Below are 20,621 nucleotides of genomic sequence, written 5' to 3' on the forward strand. Positions count from 1 at the left end.
ATAATGAAGGAGCATAAGGCATCTGACAATCCTTACTCGGCTTCAACTACGAAGAACTCAACAGAGTCTTTAAAGGGGTGCTCCACTACGTATAGGTCATCAATTTCAGATCGTGGGGAACCAACACCCAGCACCCAACAGCAATCAGCTGTTCTTGATGCTGGATATTAGCAGTTGCAGAACTGAACAGTACAGTAATTGACAGACCATTGTATCTTATATTCTTATACTCTTATAACAGGGGTGAGGCCACAAGATTGGATGATGGCTGACGTGGTACCGATCTTTAAGAAAGGTGAGAAGGAGGATCCAGGCAACTACTGTCCTGTAAAATTGACATCAGTAGTGTGCAAAGTTTTTGAGGGCATTATAAGAGATGACCTGCAGAGATATGTTTCAGAGAATAATGTAATAAGTGACAGCCAGCATGGATTCATGAAGAATAAGTCGTGTCTAACCAACATGTTGGGTTTCTATGAGGAAGGTGAGTGCAAATCTGGATGTTGGTAATGCGGCTGATGTGATTTATCTGGACTTTGTAAAGGCATTTGATACTGTACCACATGGCAGCCTTATACTGAAGCTCCAGTAAGACTGGGGGGAAACGATATGCAGATGGGTAAGGAATTGGCCAAATGACAGGAAACAAAGTCGTCATAAATGGCACCTTCTCTAAATGGGATATAGTCAGCAGTGGGGACCACAGGGATCTGTACTGGGAGCAGTGGGGACCCAGGGATCTGTACTGGGAGTAGTGAGGACCACAGGGATCTGTACTGGGAGCAGTGAGGACCGCAGGGATCTGTACTGGGAGCAGTGGGGACCGCAGGGATCTGTACTGGGAGCAGTGAGGACCACAGGGATCTGTACTGGGAGCAGTGGGGACCGCAGGGATCTGTACTGGGGGCAGTGGGGACCGCAGGGATCTGTGCAGGAAGCAGTGAGGACCGCAGGGATCTGTACTGGGAGCAGTAGGGACCGCAGGGATCTGTACTGGGGGCAGTGGGGACCGCAGGGATCTGTGCAGGAAGCAGTGAGGACTGCAGGGATCTGTAATAGGAGCAGTGGGGACCACAGGGATCTGTACTGGGATCAGTGAGGACTGCAGGGATCTGTGCTGGGACTGATTATTTTTAACCTCTTTATTACTGACCTAGAGGATGGGTTCGAGAGTAAAGTGTCAGTCTTTGCTGACACCACCAAACTATGTAGGATATTAAAAACTGACCTTGACATTACAATATTACAAAACAATCTGAATAAGCTGTCTGAATGGGCAAACACTTGGCAAATGAGATTTAATGTAGATTAATGTAAAGTAATGCACCTAGGACGGAGTAATCCTATTGACTTGATATCTCAAGAATTTTCTAAAAGTGCAGTCACACTATAAATCATAACTTGTATTTTGGAATCTGTTAGGATTCTTTTCTTTAACCTCTAGAAGAGAGGCAAAAACCCAGACACAGAGCTGTCCACAAACAGATCTCTGGTTTGGCTGGTAAAGGCTACACTGAATTTTTTTCTCCACTGGCTTGAAAATAAGTCTCCATACGTAGTTGGGTCTCGTCAATGAGCGTACATACCCTCCTGAGCTGTGACCTCAAGAGAATGGTCAGTACTAGGTCCTTTTTGCCCAGTTCCCGAGCATGCATTTGTGTTGTGCAGACTTGGGAGTAGATTTGCCTAAATAATGAATTTGGAAATAAAGTCTGGCTGGTGAAGAACAGCAGGGAATTTCCACCAATCTCATTAGACACCGTCTGGGCCACCACAGCCACAGTGAGCCATAACTACATTGTGAACTATGGCTTCCAGCATAACGAAACAAAGTAAAGACCTCAGTTGTGTTGTCAACTGTGATGAACAACAGTAACGTGAACGAGACAGATATAAAAACCAGATCTTTACCTTAAAGGAAAAAAATTGCCTGCTTGTGTTATTCTTTTTTTTTTTTTTTTTTTTTTAACTAACTTGCCATTTAGTGGACACTGGAAACTGTTTGGTTCCAACTGCAGAAACTTATTAACATAACCTCCCAAGGACTAGCGCTGGCATTTTCCACGCCGAATTGTAACCTTGACTAATCCTGGTCTTTCTATGCTTGCTTTGTAAGTTTTCTCAATTATTTGCTCTACCTTTGCTCCACACGGGAAGTCATTCATTTTTTATTATTTTTTAAAAAAAAAAAACAACAACATGACCCCTAGTATTTAAGAAAGTTTAGCAGCGACCAGGGCCAGCTACTTACTGGAAGAAAAAAGTCCAGAACTGGACAAGTGAAAAAAAACAAGTGTTTAGCATGTCTATGCTGAGGCACAGGAGAAGGAAGCCTGAGCTTCATATTTCAAAAGAATTTCTGGAATTAAATGAGTTTTATGTAAAGTTGGTTCATTGTGTAATGAACATTTCCGTGGTTTTCTAATATACTTTGAGTTTTACTTTGATATTTTCAACATTTCGGCTTCTTAGTAGTAGATTTTGTTAAAGGCTCAAAACCAGTTCTCATCATATCCATCTAAAACAGGTGCATAACATGATCTCTGGGATCGGGCAGAATTTGACGAAAGGAAAGACAAGATAAAAAAAGAAAGAAAAGCCCAAGTACTTACCTGTTACATTCTCTGCTTTACAGAAAAGGCCATCCTTACCAGTCCCTTTTTAATTGGCTGCAGTATTAACATACCACCTAATACACATGACCTCTGCAGCCAATCACTGTCCTTAGCGGTGCACCCCTGACAAGTGGGGAGGACCAAAGTGACAGTGCAGGAACGGGAGGGCAATAGAACAGATGAGTACTTGGTCTTTGATGATATTACCCCACCCACCCGCTTTGCTTAAATATTGCCCTAGCCCAGAAAACCAATTTAAGGCCTGGTTTACATTTGCCTACATATTGTACAATCAAGTCTGTGTTTGCAGAAGGAAGGAGACAAAATCATGTTCTGGTGCAGCGCAACAAGGCAAAACAGTAGTGATATAACCTCAGAGTAGCAGGGGGAAGCTTTCAGACCACCAATGCCTTCTCAAATCACGGACGAAAGTGTTGACTCCCTTGAAATTTTTCCAGAAAATGAAGTATTTTACCCAGAAAATTATTGCAATTACACATGTTTTGTTATACACATATTTATTTCCTTTGTGTTTACTGGAAGAACATAAAAAACACAGTTAAAAAAGTCAAATAGGACATAATTCAACACAAAACCCCAAAATGGACAAGACAAAATTGTTGGCACCTTTCCAAAGTTGTGGTCAAACAACTTTGTTTCAAGCATGTGATGCTTGTTCAAACTAATCCGTGGCAAGTAACAGGTGTGGACAATATCAAAATCACACTTGAAACCAGATAAAGAGGGGAAAAGTTGACTCAATCTTTGCATTGTGTGTCTGTGTGTGCCACACTAAGCATGGAGAATAGAAAGAGAACTGTCTGAGGACTTGAGAACCAAAATTGTTGTAAAATATAAAAATTCAAATTGTCCTACAGGATCAGGGTGCATCAGTGTCATCGCCAACTATCTGTTAATATTTGAATGAAATGAAACTCTATGGCAGGAGACCCAGCAGGACCCCACTGCTTACACAGAGACATAAAAAAGCCAGACTGCAGTTTGACAAAATGTACGGGAGTAAGCCATAATCCTTCTGGTTCTGGGAGAGGACCTTGTGGACAGATGAGACCAAGAAAGATTTTTTTTTGTAAAGAACATCATTCTACTGTTTACTGAAAACAGAATGAGGTCTGCAAAGAAAAGAACTCAGTACCTCCAGTCAAATATGGTGGAGGTTCAAAGTTGTTTTGGGGTTGTTTTGCTGCCTCTGGCACTGAGTACCTTGACTTTGTGTAAGGCATTATGAAATCTTAAGATTGGGTCGCAATGTAATGTCCGGTGTCAGAAAGCTGGGTTTGCATCCTAGGTCACGGGTCTTCCAGCAGGACAATGGCCCCAAACATACTTCAGGAAGCAACCAGAAATTGGTGGAAACAAAGCACTGGAGAGTTCTGAAGGAGCCAGCAATAAGTCAAGACCTATATCCCATTGAACAGCAGTGGAGAAGTGTTAAAATTGCTGTTGGGAGAAGGCACCTTCAAATATGAGTTTGCAAAAGAAAGGTTTTCCAAAATTGTTGATGGTTATAGGAAGTTAATGATTCTAAAGAGTGTGCAAAAACATATTAAGGGAGCTTTACACATAGCGATATCGCTAGCAATATCGCTAAAGCGTCACCGATTTTGTGACGCAGCAGTGATATTGCTAGCGATATCGCTACATGTGATTACTTACCTCCGACCGGCTCCCCCGCTGGCTATCGCTGATCGCGCGAGAACGTCTTGGGCCGTTTCTCGTCGTCGGCTTCCTGCTGGCGCCGACGAGCGACGTGTGGACACAGGCGGAGGACGTCATCATCGCCGCGTCTGACAGGTAAGTAACGACCGCTGCTGCGTCGCTGCATCGCTGGTGAGATCTGCCTGTTTGGCTTCTCACTAGCGACCATTTAGCGATGCACCAGCGATCCTGACCGGGTCATATCGTTGTCGGGATCGCTGGTGCATCGCTAAATGTAACGGGGCCCTAAGAGTTGAGGGAGCCAACAATTTTATCAAGACCATTTTTGGGGTTTTGTGTGAAATTATGTCCAATATGCCCTTTTTTCACTTTTTTGTGCTGATCAAATACACACAAAGGATCTAAACATGTCTATAAAAAAAACGTGTAAGTGCAATAATTTTCTATGAGAAATACTTTATTTTCTAGAACAATTTCAAGGGTGCCAACACTTTCGGCCAGGACTATGGGGGAATCCACAGCTTGTAGGATCAGTGATTATCAAACACTATAGAACATGTTAACGTTACTTTGTAATGTCTGATGTTGATTTATATTCACCCTGGGAATAGTAGATGCTGTAGTGTATAAAGATTTTTATTATTATTCATGCTAAAAGGTGCAGTCTTTCCTGGGGACAGCTGGACATCCATTTTCAGACCTGAAGACTGATTTTGTAATGTAAATTAAAGATGTGGCTATAATGGCGCTCTAAAACCTATTAAACTAATACTTATGGTGAAGAAATCCACTTTGTGGTGGTTTTTTAAACACCATTTGAAGTTTTCTTTTCATTAGACTTTGGTGCACAGAGGCGGTAATGTGCACTGGGTCTCCTCCTCCATGTCTGTGATTGCCCAGCCCTTCTACTGCCTCCCATCTGTGAATGACCTGCCTCCTCTGCTTGATATCTTAGCAGTGACCTGTCATTCATAGAAAAGAGCCAGATGGAGGGGCCGGGGAATCAAATTCAGGGAGGAGAAGACCAAGTGCACAGTCCGGCCCCTGTGCACCAAAATCTAATATTTAGAAAACTTCAAATGGTGATTAAAGGAGTACAACAAAGCAGATTTATTCACCAAAGGGATCAGCTTAATCTGTATTACATCGTCATTAAAGTATTGTTTTACATTACAAAATTATGCTGACAGGTTCTCTTTAAAGGGGTTGTCAGGTCCTTTGTAGGATAGGTCATCAATACCAGATTGATGGGGGGTGCCATACCCAGCACCTCCTCTCCAATCAGCTATTCTTGGTGTGGGTGACAGCCGAATGTGATCAGTTACGTAACAGCATAGCACAGCTATGTCAACTGTATAGTGGCCACAGTCGGACACTACACATGTGCAGTGCATAGCTGTGATTTCTGCTCTGGAGCTGAGCACATCCCGCTGCTGCCTGTAGAGCAAACAGCAGATCAGCGTGTGTGCCGAGTGTTGCACCGTCATTCATCTGGTAAAGATAGGCTATCAATATACAAGTACTAGAAAACTCTTTACTTAAATATACAAACTTCCCAGTAAACTCGCGAGTAGAGTTCCACAATGTATCGATGCATGAAACTGGCATGGGTCTCCTTTATCTCATCTAAAAGCATTTATGATAAAAAAAAAAAAAATACTTTAGATAATGAAAATTGTAATAGAAATAGAGGACGTCATTTCCAGCTGTAATTTCTTCCGTTTTCACAACAAAGACAAGTGTATCATCCAAGCATTGTAACTGATTATAATCAGGACATCAGAGGAGGAATAATCTCCTGCTGAGCACTGTAAGGAACAATCACAAGTCAAACCTAATAGGAACCTTTAAGTAAAGACACACAGACCCCAGGAAGTGCAGCTGGTGCCTTAAAAGCCCCCCAACCCAACAATTACAAAAAAAAAGCATAAAAAACAAATTACAAACATTGCAGTCACATGTCCTGTATCAATCATATTGATTCCCTTTGATCAGCTGAATAAACTTTCCTGTATTCCATGTGATGAAAGCTGTGGTGTGTTTTACAGTCTGCGGCTTGCAGTTGTCATTTACGACCGCTATAATCTGTAGGCATGTTGGGTTGTGGTGGGCAGAATTAGGAGAGAATGACTGGATTATCTGACACATCGTGTCACCGAGGTACACAATGTAACAATGTTCTAGAACTCGTATACCAAACAAAAACAGATCCTCATCTCGCGTTCCAACTGGCTCCTCACGCCGCCCCTCAGACACTCGCAAAATAAACCATGGAGCTTTCCGCTGTTACTCTTCGGCGATGATTAACGAAGTATTTACAGCATACGGTGTCGTAAAACTCGAGATGAGATTTATAATAAAAGGGCCCAGTGCAGCAATGGATGAGAAGCATGACATCCGATTCCGCACACAGTGTTCGCAGCAATGTAATTTATGATGTGATGTGTTACGTGGGGCTCGTCCTGATGTCATCGCCTCACTATTCATTACAAATATTTGTGCCATAATGGAAAACATGCTAGGGCAGATTACTGCACATTCTGGGGGACACTGCTGGGGCTGTCCACTTACAGTAACTCCTCCATAGATCACAGAACGAGATCCTACACTCCTATGATGGTACATTCCATGAAATATTCCCTTACATCTGAAATCTATTATTATTACTTTTATTATTTTGTGATCTGAACATGGAGTGACCACAACCACCAGCTAATAACAGACCGTGTACTGTAATACAGTACGTGTAATGAAAGACTTTCGACTAACCTCTGCACTAAACCGCACCTTCCACTCCCGACTCCAAGACTTCTCCCGCGCTGTGCCAATCCTCTGGAATGCTCTACCACAAGAAATTAGGACTATCCACAATATGCACAGTTTTAAGCGCTCTCTCAAAACACATCTATTCAGAGCAGCCTATCACGTTCACTAATCAAAGTCATTTTATGTGCAAGTGTGAGTATGTAGCCCATTCACTATCTCTGTCCCCCACCTTCTCAAGATGGCTGGACCATCATTGTAAATACATCATTGTAAATACACACCTGTACTCTGTATCTCCCCCCCCTCATTGTAGATTGTAAGCTCTCACGAGCAGGGTCGTCTTATTTTAATTATTGTATTGTTAACGTTGTTACTTATGACTTGTGTTTTGAAACTGTTAAACTGTAAAGCGCTGCGGAATATGTTGGCGTTATATAAATAAAGATTATTATTATTATTAATAATACACTAGAACTTGCAGCTTTGCGATCAGAAGCCGCTTTTTTTTTCTACAGAATCATTTATATCCTAATGTTAGAAATCACTTTCTATCCGAATCATATCCGGATGGATCTGCTGCTCTCCCTATGGGTCACGTCACGTTTGGTGCCCCATTTTCAGAGCTGTGCCTGATCACGTGCCATACCTCATGCCTGTAATTGTGCCTTGCTCAAGACTTTCCCCAATTTAACCTGCCATAAGTGATGCCGCTCACATGGGCAGTCTGAAGGGCAGATGCTCAAAGTGCAGGACTCCATAACAATAGGACTAAAGGGAATTTCAAAACAGCCCTGGAGACGGTACTATTTCCCCATGTTATCTGCTTTTGTTTCCACCCCTGAAACAGCATCACTCTTGTCCAGTGGCCGTCTCTGGTATTGCAGCTCTGCCCTACGTTTGTGAATGGGTATCTGACCATCAACAAATATGGGGCAAATGGAGTGGATTTCTGTCCAGAACCAGAGTTGCGCATGAGACTTTTAGAAAGAACATAATGCATGTTAAAAAAGGGGACATTTTGCAATTCCTGGAGGTTAAATAACAAAAAAATAATAATTATATTACTTTTTAACCACACCATTTTTACAACAAGATCTGCAGTGGGATTTACTGATGTAAATTTCACTGCATCATTTCTGCTGTGTAAATTGCTCTGTTATAGTGAATTTCTATGTTTGATTGATGGCAAAACACCTTTACTATCATTAAATCAGGCCAGTTATATTAAGAATCATACTGCCTAGGATGGTGAATTCTTAAAGGAAAAAAACCCCTTTAATAGAACATGTTATCCTCATTATGTTCGGCCTTCTCTGTGTAATGTTCAGTAGTTTTTGATAACTTGCAGCGTGTGGCCAGCAAGGAGTCCGCTGTTAAGGAAGGAGTCCAATGTATTCATCACAGGCAGACCTTTTGCTCCCTATTACTGTGCACCTCTGGCTTCCCACTGCTCTCTATAATTATATTCCACCTATATCACCCACAGGAAAGCTGAACTTTGGGAGTTCAAGTTTTAAAAAGGCACCTATGTCTGATTTAACCCTTATGTATATCACATATAGCAAATTAACAATAAAAGAGACATGTATATATAGCGAGGCAGCAGGGTGAGCATGGAGAGACAGACGTCAGCGCTGGTAATATATATAATGACTGAATGAATGCCGTTTATAATAATTGTTGAATAACAAATTCTACCTAAAAATTGCAATAAAACCATCCTGACTAAGATTTTCTGTAAACTGCGCACAGTGATGTCATGGTTTCAGCATTCATTAGATTCTCCTCCGTATTATAAAGCACAACATACCCCCTACTGCTAATAGCGATTATATTATGTCATGTCTATGATCCTTATATTCACATCTGGCCTCAAATGCTGTACCTGGACACAGTTATTGAGTCACATACGTATAACCGTGGTGGTATTATCTCATACATTAACCTTGCATTTCCTCCGCAAATGAAAAACAAGAAAAGTGATCATTTATCTCTGCTAGGAATTAATTTGTCACTGATAGCGATGAGCGCAAGTGCTTGGGTGTGCACTGAGCAGCGCGGGTGCTCGGGTGCGCACCGAGTACCGCGGGTGCACGGAGTACCGCGGGTGCTCGGGTGTGCACTGAGTAGCGAGGGTACTCGGGTGTGCACTGAGTAGCGCGGGTGCTCGGGTGTGCACTGAGTAGCGCGGGTGCTCGGGTGTGCACTGAGTAGCGCGGGTGCTCGGGTGTGCACCGAGTAGCGCGGGTGCTCGGGTGTGCACCGAGTAGCGCGGGTGCTCGGGTGTGCACCGAGTAGCGCGGGTGCTCGGGTGTGCACCGCGTAGCGCGGGTGCTCGGGTGTGCACTGAGTAGCGCGGGTGCTCGGGTGTGCACCGAGTACCGCGGGTGCACGGAGTAGCGCGGGTGCTCGGGTGTGCACTGAGTAGCGCGGGTGCTCGGGTGCGCACCGAGTACCGCGGGTGCACGGAGTAGCGCGGGTGCTCGGGTGTGCACTGAGTAGCGCGGGTACTCGGGTGTGCACTGAGTAGCGCGGGTGCTCGGGTGTGCACTGAGTAGCGCGGGTGCTCGGGTGTGCACTGAGTAGCGCGGGTGCTCGGGTGTGCACTGAGTAGCGCGGGTGCTCGGGTGTGCACTGAGTAGCGCGGGTGCTCGGGTGTGCACCAAGGAGCGCGGGTGCGCACCTAATAGCGCGGGTGCTCGGGTGTGCACCGAGTAGCGCGGGTGCTCGGGTGTGCACTGAGTAGCGCGGGTGCTCGACTGAGATGTTCATGTCCCCGGGGCTGCATGTTTCGCAACTGCATATTTTGCGGCTGTTGGGACAGCAACAAAACATGGGGACAGCCTGACATGTCCGTAAAATTTCTGCAGCTTAACGGCGGCGAAACATGAGGCAGTGGGGACGCCATCACCTCACTCGAGCTCCCGCGCTACTCGGTGCATACCCAAGCACCCGCGGCAAACTCGAGTAACGAGCACTTGCGCTCATCACTATCAGTGACATATTACCTGTGTCCATGGTCAGCCTTGTTGGAAGCGAGCCTCGTAAATGGGCAAGGTAGAAAAGTAAAAGAATGATGGCATATCCTGACTGCACAATCCCTCTAGCGCCTTTGTATTATTTTTTGACATCTTAGTATTTGCGTATACCGGGCAGACTGACTATCACTCACATTGATTTTCCTTTTTAAATGTTTTCATTGAATTTTTTATTAGAATTATTATTTATTAAAGGGAAAGGTTAACAATGGACAGAGAAAAGGGTCATGAAAACTAGAGAACCCTTATGACAGTCTTTAACAGACAAAAACTGTTTTGCAATTAGAGAGATTCATAACAAGAGATAATACATGAATGAAGGAGACATAAAATGGCAATTCAGACCAACCTCTTATTAGAGCTGGAGTTTAAACCTGTCGGAATTTGCTATTCCAGATCTTCCATTTCTTAGTATAATTGTGGATATTATTATTGCTGACCTCCACTCTACAGCAATATGTTGGTGGATTTTTTCCACGATATCCGAGGATTTTGGTGGGTCAGGCCTTTTCCATCAGTATGACAAAGTGTTTTTAACAACTAGGTGGATATGTATGATAACGTATTTAGCTGAGAAGTCCAGTTGTTCCATATCTAGAGAAAGTAGAGCTTTCTAGAGAGTCAGTACAAAGCTTACTGAGGAGTTAATATGGTGTGAAACCTGTAACCAAAGATTTTTTTATTTTTGGACAACACCAGAATAAATGAAAAAGGTTAGTTACCTTGTTGCCTGCATTCTCCTCAGCATGGGGGAGAATGTTCCTGATTAACGTGAGACAGCCTGATGGGTGTGTAGTAACACCGTGTAATCAGAGCCATTGATACATTTGATTTGTAAGTACTTTTTATAGCCCTGTCCCATTGCTCAGTCTGTATATCTACCTCGAGGTCGGACTCCCACCTTTTCATATTAAATGTTTTTAGAACTAGTATTGTCTGACTATACACGTTCCTTAAACTCCAAATGTTTTTATTGTTTAGGTTGCACAGCAGTGAAGAGAAGATTTCAAGATTGAGTGCTTTGCCCGTCAGTATTTTTTGTGCCTCACATTGATTTTCCAGCCACATCTGCTGGGAGATTGTCCCAAGCATCTACTACTCACCCACCAACTTCAGACTCAATCTCCTAATTCTTGGGTTTAGTTTCTTATTAAAACCCCCCTCCTAAACCGTACTTTAAACCTTTAACATATTTTGCCTTCTATCCTCCAGGAAATACAAATTAATTTATTTAAGTTTTTCCTTACATTGTAAGTAGAGTTGGTCCAAATGGATTTGCACAACCATCATAAGCAACGGTAACCTGTGGCCGCATATGACATGAGAACTGCGTCTTAACTGACGGAATACGCAGCTCTTCGTTTGATTAGCCGTCTTGGCGCATTGTCACATGTGCATCACGGTGCATTGATGACATCGTGCTAATCAAATGAAGAGCCGCAGATGCCGTGATGTAAGAAGCGGTTCTAACTTTGTATTAAAGGAAGCACCCTTCCTCCCATCAAAGTTTTCATGCTCCTAATATATTGCAGTCATCATATTATACAGCACTGTGTACTTACAATTGCTCATTTTGCCTTTTTATTCAGTTAATTCTTCTCTTTTCTCTGTTCTATGTAACAACAGGAAGTCTCTTGTCCATGCATGAGTCATTCTCCTCTTCAACTAGTGAAGGGTTGTTCGTGAACAATCTGTTATAAAGAGCCGGCACCCTGCTTTGAACGATGGGAGTCGGAACCCCAGTGAGAATCACTAAATTCTCTGAATGGCTCTCACTGGGAGTTAAATCCCAGTGTTAAAGGGACGCAGCTCCGTCCACCTGACCAAAACTCCATCCATCAATTTAATTGGTTACTAGCAAGTAGGCGGAGTTGTTGCCATAGGTGGGCGGGGTTTTGGACGCGTGAACACTTGTTTAATAGGGATCCATTTAGGATCCAAAAAGAGGCGACTCTTTTTGGTGAGCCGAGCCATCAGAACTGGATCACCAAAAAGAGCCGGACTGCCCATCACCATCTTCAACTCCCGACCCAGCTGCTCCCTCCGCCCTGCCAGGAACTTTTGCAGTGACTCTTGAGTCATACAGGGAAAATTGACCTCCTGTTTCTACAAAGAGCTTAGAAGGATTCATAGTCAGTTGTTAATCACGTGATGTCACTAATTGGAAAAGAGAAGAATTAGCTGGGTAGAAAGGCAAAATGAGCAACTGTAAGTACACAGTGCTGTATAATATGATGACTGCAATATATAAAAGGGGTTATCCACTACTATGACAATCCCTTCTTGATCAAAATATTTGGCCCACATAAAATAATAAAGCCTGAATAATAAAATAATAAAACCTAAAGCTATGTACTGACACCATCGCAGGATGCTACATAAGTAAGAAGCAGAAATCATTTGGGCCTCAAACACTACTGAGACAAGTCACAGTTACTTGCCATTAACACAAATGCAGTGATAGGAACTGAAGGAGTTAAATTGAGTTCTGTCTATGTTGCATTCTCTTGTTTAAAACCTTATCTGTTCTTCGAGGAGATGTCTCAGACATCTCCCTTGTGAACCAAGGTCAAATACCTCTGCTTTTTCGCCTAAATGACTTTCTTTGTCGAAAACAAGTTGTAAAATCATTTGTACTGCGCATGTCTGTAAATGTTTAAATTCTTTACTATAAAAGACGGAAGCCTAACTGATAAGCCAGAGGCGTCTTGGAGGCATCCTGAGTTGTACCATACAGCTGGTGTTTGTATAGTTCTTCTCGATGGAGCTGATTTAATTAGAGACATATGATGCTTCACACCTAAGAACATCGGTCCTTCAGATGAAAGAGTAATCTGAGGGATCCCGACAGTTTCCTGGCGCCTGAAACAGGGACCTGATATAGGCACCTCTCCAAGACTACCCGATCTACAGACCACTCCAGTTACTGATGAAATTGTGAACAGCAGACCTAAACACCTGGCCAGGTAAGAGATCAATTTTTCTCTTCTCTGCTCTTCATAATCTATCATTATAACTAAGGTCCGTATAAAGGGGAATCTAGTAGAGGAGGGGGCCGTAAAATCAGGTCCATATAAGAACTCTGAGGAAATCGGGTGTGACACGCATATGTAATTTCTGCTCGAATGAGAGGTTACTGTAGGTTCTGTGTGTGCACAGCTATTTTTAGAAAAAGAGCTGATGCAAATCAAAATGGGAGAGGTCTGACATTATGGAATATAAGGCTGGGTGAACAGTTCATACTGCGCAACCCGGACGGACAAGTTTTTCACAATAGACGGTTCCGCACTAGGAATAGAGGAGGTTGTTGAATGGCTACTTTGATTTGAAAGGTTGTGGAAAGTAGAAAAATAAGCTGCACAGTAGGTATTCGTTCAAAGAGTGGTGATATTGCCTAACTGGGTCATGTGACAGCGTCCTTCCGGGGAGGTCACCGCCTAAGCTTAAATCAACACCCTTTACGAATAAACCTTGTGACAGATAAGAGTGTGACCGAATGAGCACAGGACCGTGAAATGAGCCTGTGACAGGATATGACTGAAGAACCCCAGTAGATGGACACTTTATTTACAATCCTGTGTGTTGTGGGAGTATTTCTGTTCGGATGCTACATAGCATATAAGTACACGAAACACGTAGTACACCGAGGAACAGACACTCCATTTAGCCTGTTAGCACCTTAGGAAGAAGGTAACGAGGTATAGTAGAGCCTAGTCTTGAGCTTACCCAATACACCACCTAAGGCAGGGGACTAACAGGAAGACAACAAGAGAGACAGGATAAGAATAAAAGATAAGATGGGGAACAGTCAGGGAAAGACACCTGAAGAAGGAAATCGGTTATGTGATATAATTGAGGATAGATATGGAAGTAGTGCAGCAAAGAACCTGGAAAAAGTATTAATCAAATCCAAAGTGCAAGATAGGCAGGCTGTGTGAATCCTTGTATATATGTCTATGAGAACCTCTGAATAAGATGAAAGATGAGTAATTGAGTAAAAAAAAAAAAAAAAAAAATCAGTGAATGAGCACGTATGAATGAATCATCACACATCATTTTTGTGTCAAGAGATTTGTGACCTTTCTAGTTGTGGTGGAATCCCGGACAGATGCGTTATAGATATTTCAAATCTACATCTGAGACTGAATGAATTGAGTAATGATATAGTTCGTGTTATATGTGGCATTATATTGTAAAGTTTCCTGAATGCATTTGGCCAGAAAAAGGGCAAGGCATGGTTAATCTCATTATACAGTTATCTGCTCTTACAGTGAAATCCCGTGATTTTGAGTTTCTTTGTAGAAATTGATTTTGATAAGTCTAAAGAACTACAGAATTCTGTGAAGGACGACGCTGCATTCTGATGGGAGGGGGGAATGATACCGCTGCGTAGTTTTTCTTCTCCCTTCGCTCTTATCTCTGCTGAGTGTGAGCTGTGCTCAAAATTCTCTGTAATTCTATCCGTAAGGTACGCGCTGAAAGATTTGTGCATTTTAAAGCAACAGTACTTAATTGAAGATTGGAAGTTAAAAGTAAGATATGGTGCCTAATTTAGAAGGGAATTGTAAGTGATTGCTTGGTCATTAATGTGTTTGAACCTGCTTCTAGTTGTGTGATTGATTTGTATAGCAAATTGTGTCAAATTACAAGAGACAGAGAAGGAAGGAAGCAGTAAAACAAGTGGGACAAATATTGAAAAAGGCAAAAATACCAGAGTGTGAATGTTTGGATGTACAAAAAGGCACAGACAAGGGAAGAAAATAGCAAGTGAATAAATGATGCTTGAGAATGTGCAGCAGTGTGGAAGGTGTATTATGAATGTTTGATTGACAAAGTGTAACCAGAGACCCAGACAAAACAGATGGACTTGTAAACACTGTGGTCAGACTCAGACAAACCCAGACTGAATAGCTACTTGTGTGACCTGTGCTACTGACCTAAGAGAATTGCACTAAATCCTATCCAGACAAGATCATAAGAAGCTGACATGATAGTGTGGATAGTGGGTAGTGGGGACATTGGCCCTTGAGGAGTAAGCTGACAGTAGACATCAGACGGCCAACCCCATCAGGACCTAGAAGTGTGACTAGAATAAGAAAGATGCAGGTGTATTATCCCTGGAGCCCCTCTGACCAGCTAGCTTTGCTGAAGCAGCTGCCTGCCCCTGAAGACCAACCATTCCCGTTTTACAGACACATAAAGAAAGTACAGCAAACATATAAGTGTACCTGGGCAGACCTAGAGAGGTTGGTGAGTTTAAAGGCAGGTGACGCACTAGATCATATAATTAAGACACACAGATGTGACAAAGAATCAGGCTTGGGGCATGGATGATAAATCTGCACGATCTGGGGAGACGTACTGTGAGTCACTAAGACAATGGGCTGCAGTGGAACAATCAGAGCAGTCTGTACTCCTGACTAATGTGACACAGCAAAGAGGAGAGAGAGTAGAGATATACCTTGGACGGTTACAGCTGAAATGGGCAGACATGGGGTACATTTGCATAAACCCACTTGATGTTAGAATACTGGTGGATGCATTCATTGACGGTATGAACAAAGACTTACGAGACGCAGTACAGACAGCCAGACCTGAATGGAGACATGTAGATCCGAAAGACCTCCTTAAGGTAGCTAAAGAAATTGAGCAAACAAGGATAATAAAACGACCTGTCATGTATGCTGGAGCACAAGGAAAAAAGTGGAGACGTAATAGGAAAGGCATGTGAGATGACACTGACGTTTCTTTTGACAATCTATTCCCCACATGACATCCATGCCATACTCCTACAAGTTCAACCAAAACATCTGTCTATGGCCAGACAGCTCCGACTTGAGTGTGCTCGACTAATTCCTGAGTATGTCACTCCTCAAAAGATGTAACGTTCTGAATCCAGCCACCCTCCTGCCTATGGATTCAGAAAAGGGGGAATTGGTGACCGTATTGGCAAGTGAGGAAGGATACTTTGACATGACGCATGAACATGTCTGCATAGAACTGATGAGTCAGGAGACAGTTGGGTTTGCACACATTCATGAAAAACCTGTTCCTAATGCAGACTTTGAGTTTCTTTTTTGTAGATGGCCCCAGATACCACCAGGATGGACGATTCTACACTGGATATGCAGTAGTATCCTCACATGAGGTAATCCGAGCGGAACCACTCTCTCCTCACATGTCGGCGCAGGAGGCAGAGTTGAAGGCACTCACTGAGGCGTGTAGAGCCGCTGCAGGTAAAGTCGCTAATATTTTCACAGATTCGAAGCCCATTAAAAATGCAGAGCTGGTGAAACAATTGATGGAGGCATTGATGTTACCAGTCCAGGTTGGCATTGTCAAGGTAAAAGCACACACAAAGGTGACTCCGTGGAGGTAGAGGGCAATAGAAGGGCGAACGAGGCTGCTAAAATAGCACAAGGCGGCCTAGAGAGAGCAGTGGACGGTGGCGGGGAGTCAGCGTATTCCAGCCACATTGGGTCTAGATGTCCTGAAATCCCTCCAGCAAAAGGCTGCCCAAACAGAGAAGGTACACCGGGGGAGACTGGGAGCTGAGCTGAACTCAAATGGAGTATGGGAGAATAAGGATAAAATGTGCCCACCAAAGTCCCTGTTCCCAATCATGGCGCAAGCAGCACATGGCCCCAATCACACCTCAAAAAGTCACATGTGTGCCATGGTAGATGCCTTCTGGATCGCTCCTGGCTTCAGTTGCGCAGCCGCGAAACTTGTACAATCATGCCTCATCTGTGCACAGCACAACCCAGGTAAAACAGTAAAAGTCCCTAAGAAAGCGACACCTAGGCCTCTCTACCCGTTTCAGAGACGGCAGATTGACGACATACAGCTACCAAGGTAGGAGTGTATGCAAATATCCTAGTATGTGTAGATCTCTTCTCTGGATGGCCAGAGGCCTACCCGGTGAAAACGGCTACAGCTCGAGCCACTGCAAAGAAACTGGTGATGGAACTAGTACCACGATTCGGTGTCCATGAAACAATTGAATCAGACAGAGGTACACACTTTACTGCTGAGGTAATGCAAAATGTAATGCAAATGATAGGTGTAGAACAAGCATTTCATACACCCTACCACCCACAGAGTTCAGGGAAGGTAGAGAGAATGAACGGGACACTGAAATTGAAAATACAGAAAACCATGGAACAAACCCATAAACCATGGCCAGAGTGTCTCCCATTAGCATTATTCTCAGTAAGGTACACACCCACGGGGAAAGCTAAACTGTCACCCTTCGAGATACTGTTTGGAAGACCACCGAACACAGGGTTGTACTACCCACAGGTCTTAACACTTAATGTGGATAATTTGACAAGTTATGTAATCCAGTTGCAAAAGCATTTAACTCAAATGCATTCTCTAGTTTTCTCTTCCATTCCAGATCCAGATAGTGTGGAAGGAACTCACTGTCTACAACCTGGTGATTACGTATATGTCAAGAAACACTCCAGAAAGACCCTTGAACCCCGATGTCAAGGACCTTACCAAGTACTCCTGACAACGCCTACTTCTGTTAAGTTGGAAGGACGACCAACCTGGATCCACGCATCGCATTGCAAACTAGCCACAGGAGTTAACAAAGCATAAGAGTGCATAATGTTTTGGTTTGGTTTTGTTGCATTATCTGTAATAATGGTAGCTGCGTGGGACAGTCTAAATGCTCCAATGTCCTTGAATAATAAGTTTATACAACATCATGAAAAATTACTGAATGATTGGTCAAATCATTTGCTGGATCTGCACACATTCACCAGTATCAGCCACTAGTATTCCGTTCCTTGTTATTCCTGTGCCACCCGAGGAATTATTTGCCTGGACCAGTTGTTCTGATACACTTGCTAATAAGGCCACAAATAATGTGAAGTTATGGAACACAACTGTTGGAATACCTATTGTGGGATGGGTAGGATACCCTTGGTGGCAGGGTAATCTTTCAGGAAGTAATACATACCTTCAATATCTGGCATATAAAGGGGGGGCTTGGGTACCCAGGAATAGAACTCGATTAACCTACCTGGGGCAAATTCCAATGTATGGCCTACAAGTTAGTTTTAATGTAACTTCCCACTCTACTGATGCCTTCAAACCAATACTGCTAGAAAGAAGGTTGCATAACACGTCCTGGGAGTATTCCAATTTATTTCCCCAAGGCAATAATGAAACTTGTTTTAATATTTCAGGTAATATACCTTGCAACGAGTCATCTGGATATGAGAAAGGAACTCCCACCTGTGGAAATCCCGATGTAGGGTATTGTAGCCCTTTAGGACAACTTCCAAATTGGTGTATGGTTCAGAATGTATCTGCGTTCATAGATTTAGTTCATAGACTGGTATTACAACATTCAGCCCTATGGGACCTACCTAGTGACATGTTCTGGGTATGTGGAGACAATGCATATAAATGGTTGCCAGTAGGGGTAAAAGGTGCTTGTACTCTGGGTCGTTTGACTCCAGCTACCTTTGTTATTCCGAATGACCAGTTGAGTACTCAGAGCATACCTAAACACACGTTGTACAAAAGAGCTGCTGACAATACACCTCGCCTCTCTGGGAGACCACATATAGTGCAGATGAGTGTGGCTAATAAAATTGTCAGCTCTATTTTTATTTATCCTATGATTACTCAAATGTGAGATAAATTAGTCAGGGCTACAGATTACTTAGATGACCAAATATGGGATATATTGGATATATTGAACACCACCGTTGCTGTCCAAAATCAGCTCATCATAGCCACTAATCAGCATACCATAGTATTAGATTATTTAACTGCAGCGCAAGGAGGTGTCAAGTCATCGGACCAGCTTGCTGTCATTATATAGATCCCAACAGTAGTTTAAAGTTAAGATCAAAAATAGAGGATGTTCAAAAACTTAGAGATCAGTACGATAAAGACAATGATCGTACTAAGGATAGTTGGTGGTCAGATACATTCTCCTTTCTTAATCCAGCTAATTGGTTTAAGGGTATTGGAGGCTGGATAACTGGGATTATACTAAGTCTATTACGTATTGTTGTTTGTATCTTCGTAATATATGTGCTATTGAAACTTGTTTTTTGGTGTATCTCTGTATGCAAGAAAAGATGTAGAAATAGATAAGGAAGTTTGACTGTAAACAACAAGAATTTAACTATTATTCCTTTGAGTCCTAGATTGACATCTCATTTCTGGCATGAAGGAGCGTACTCTTGCAATGATGGACGTGGCTTCAGTATCTGGGGGATGGAGAAGGTAGAAGACCTGTCTCCCTTGGGCAACCCGTCGGCCTGGGATAGTACCTGGTGAACGAGCCACTATCCGCTGTTGTTGCAGGATCCAGTGTTCCAGATTGTGGAAAATGAAGATGTCAAAGGGGGGAATGATAGGAACTGAAGGAGTTAAATTGAGTTCTGTCTATGTTGCATTCTCTTGTTTAAAACCTTATCTGTTCTTCGAGGAGATGTCTCAGACATCTCCCTTGTGAACCAAGGTCAAATACCTCTGCTTTTTCGCCTAAATGACTTTCTTTGTCGAAAACAAGTTGTAAAATCATTTGTACTGCGCATGTCTGTAAATGTTTAAATTCTTTACTATAAAAGACGGAAGCCTAACTGATAAGCCAGAGGCGTCTTGGAGGCATCCTGAGTTGTACCATACAGCTGGTGTTTGTATAGTTCTTCTCGATGGAGCTGATTTAATTAGAGACATATGATGCTTCACACCTAAGAACATCGGTCCTTCAGATGAAAGAGTAATCTGAGGGATCCCGACAGCAGTGAGCAAGTACCTGGGATTTGAAGCTTGCCAGCACTATACATGCTGGGACTTACACCTAACACAGAAGAAGCCCTATATAATCAGCTGTCAGTCACACTGTAAATGCCTACACTTATGTTGTACTGGTCACAGACTACATAGAGGAGTGATTGGACACGCTCAGCTTTCTGTAATCCGGCTCAGCATCTCTGCTACTAAACACAGACTCTTTCCAATAACGGGAAAAATGAGGAGGAACTTAAGAGTTTTCAAAGGAACATAATTTGAGATGCAAATGTTATATAATGGTTCTTAAAAGTGATCATAAACAAGAATAGATAAGGGGGTATAAATGCGTATCCATTTCAAAGCTATAGTAAGCTGTCTGATGCTGCAAAAAAGAGGAAAATAATAATAAATAAAAGCAGTCTCCTGACCACGACCTCACCCCTGACCTATAAGGGTCAGGACCTCAAGACACCCTGTGCAGGACGCAGATAGAGATATCTTTCCACTCTTTCAGTAGCTCCTGAGCAGTTACCCTATACAAATGTCTGGGAATAATTACAAGCCCCTGTAAGCCTGATCTCCTTGACAATTGATTGGTAGACTGATAATTTTTAATGGAGCACTAAGTGACTGCTTTGTTGTCATATTATTCAGCCAAAATGGCAGATTTAAAAGTCCCAAAAGGGATTTCTGTTTTGCAGAGAAGCTGCTTACCATAACTGCAGCCCATTACTCTGTGCACTAAATTATATGTCTG

At 42.9% G+C, this 20,621-nt stretch overlaps 1 protein-coding gene and 1 long non-coding RNA gene across 4 annotated transcripts in view; one reads left to right on the forward strand and one right to left on the reverse strand.

The window, feature by feature from the left end:
- Nucleotides 1-20,621, reverse strand: part of VPS13B (vacuolar protein sorting 13 homolog B) — a 1,297,298-nt gene that overhangs the window by 77,693 nt on the left and 1,198,984 nt on the right. The window lies entirely within an intron of this gene.
- LOC141053124 (uncharacterized) lies at nucleotides 12,582-19,755 on the forward strand. Its single transcript, XR_012220973.1, has 2 exons — nucleotides 12,582-17,706; nucleotides 18,298-19,755. It is a non-coding gene; the product is annotated as an uncharacterized lncRNA (long non-coding RNA).

This window comes from Dendrobates tinctorius, unplaced genomic scaffold (genome assembly GCF_039654945.1).
Source record: "Dendrobates tinctorius isolate UK_male_01 unplaced genomic scaffold, ASM3965494v1 ptg000165l, whole genome shotgun sequence".
NCBI lineage: Eukaryota > Metazoa > Chordata > Amphibia > Anura > Dendrobatidae > Dendrobates > Dendrobates tinctorius.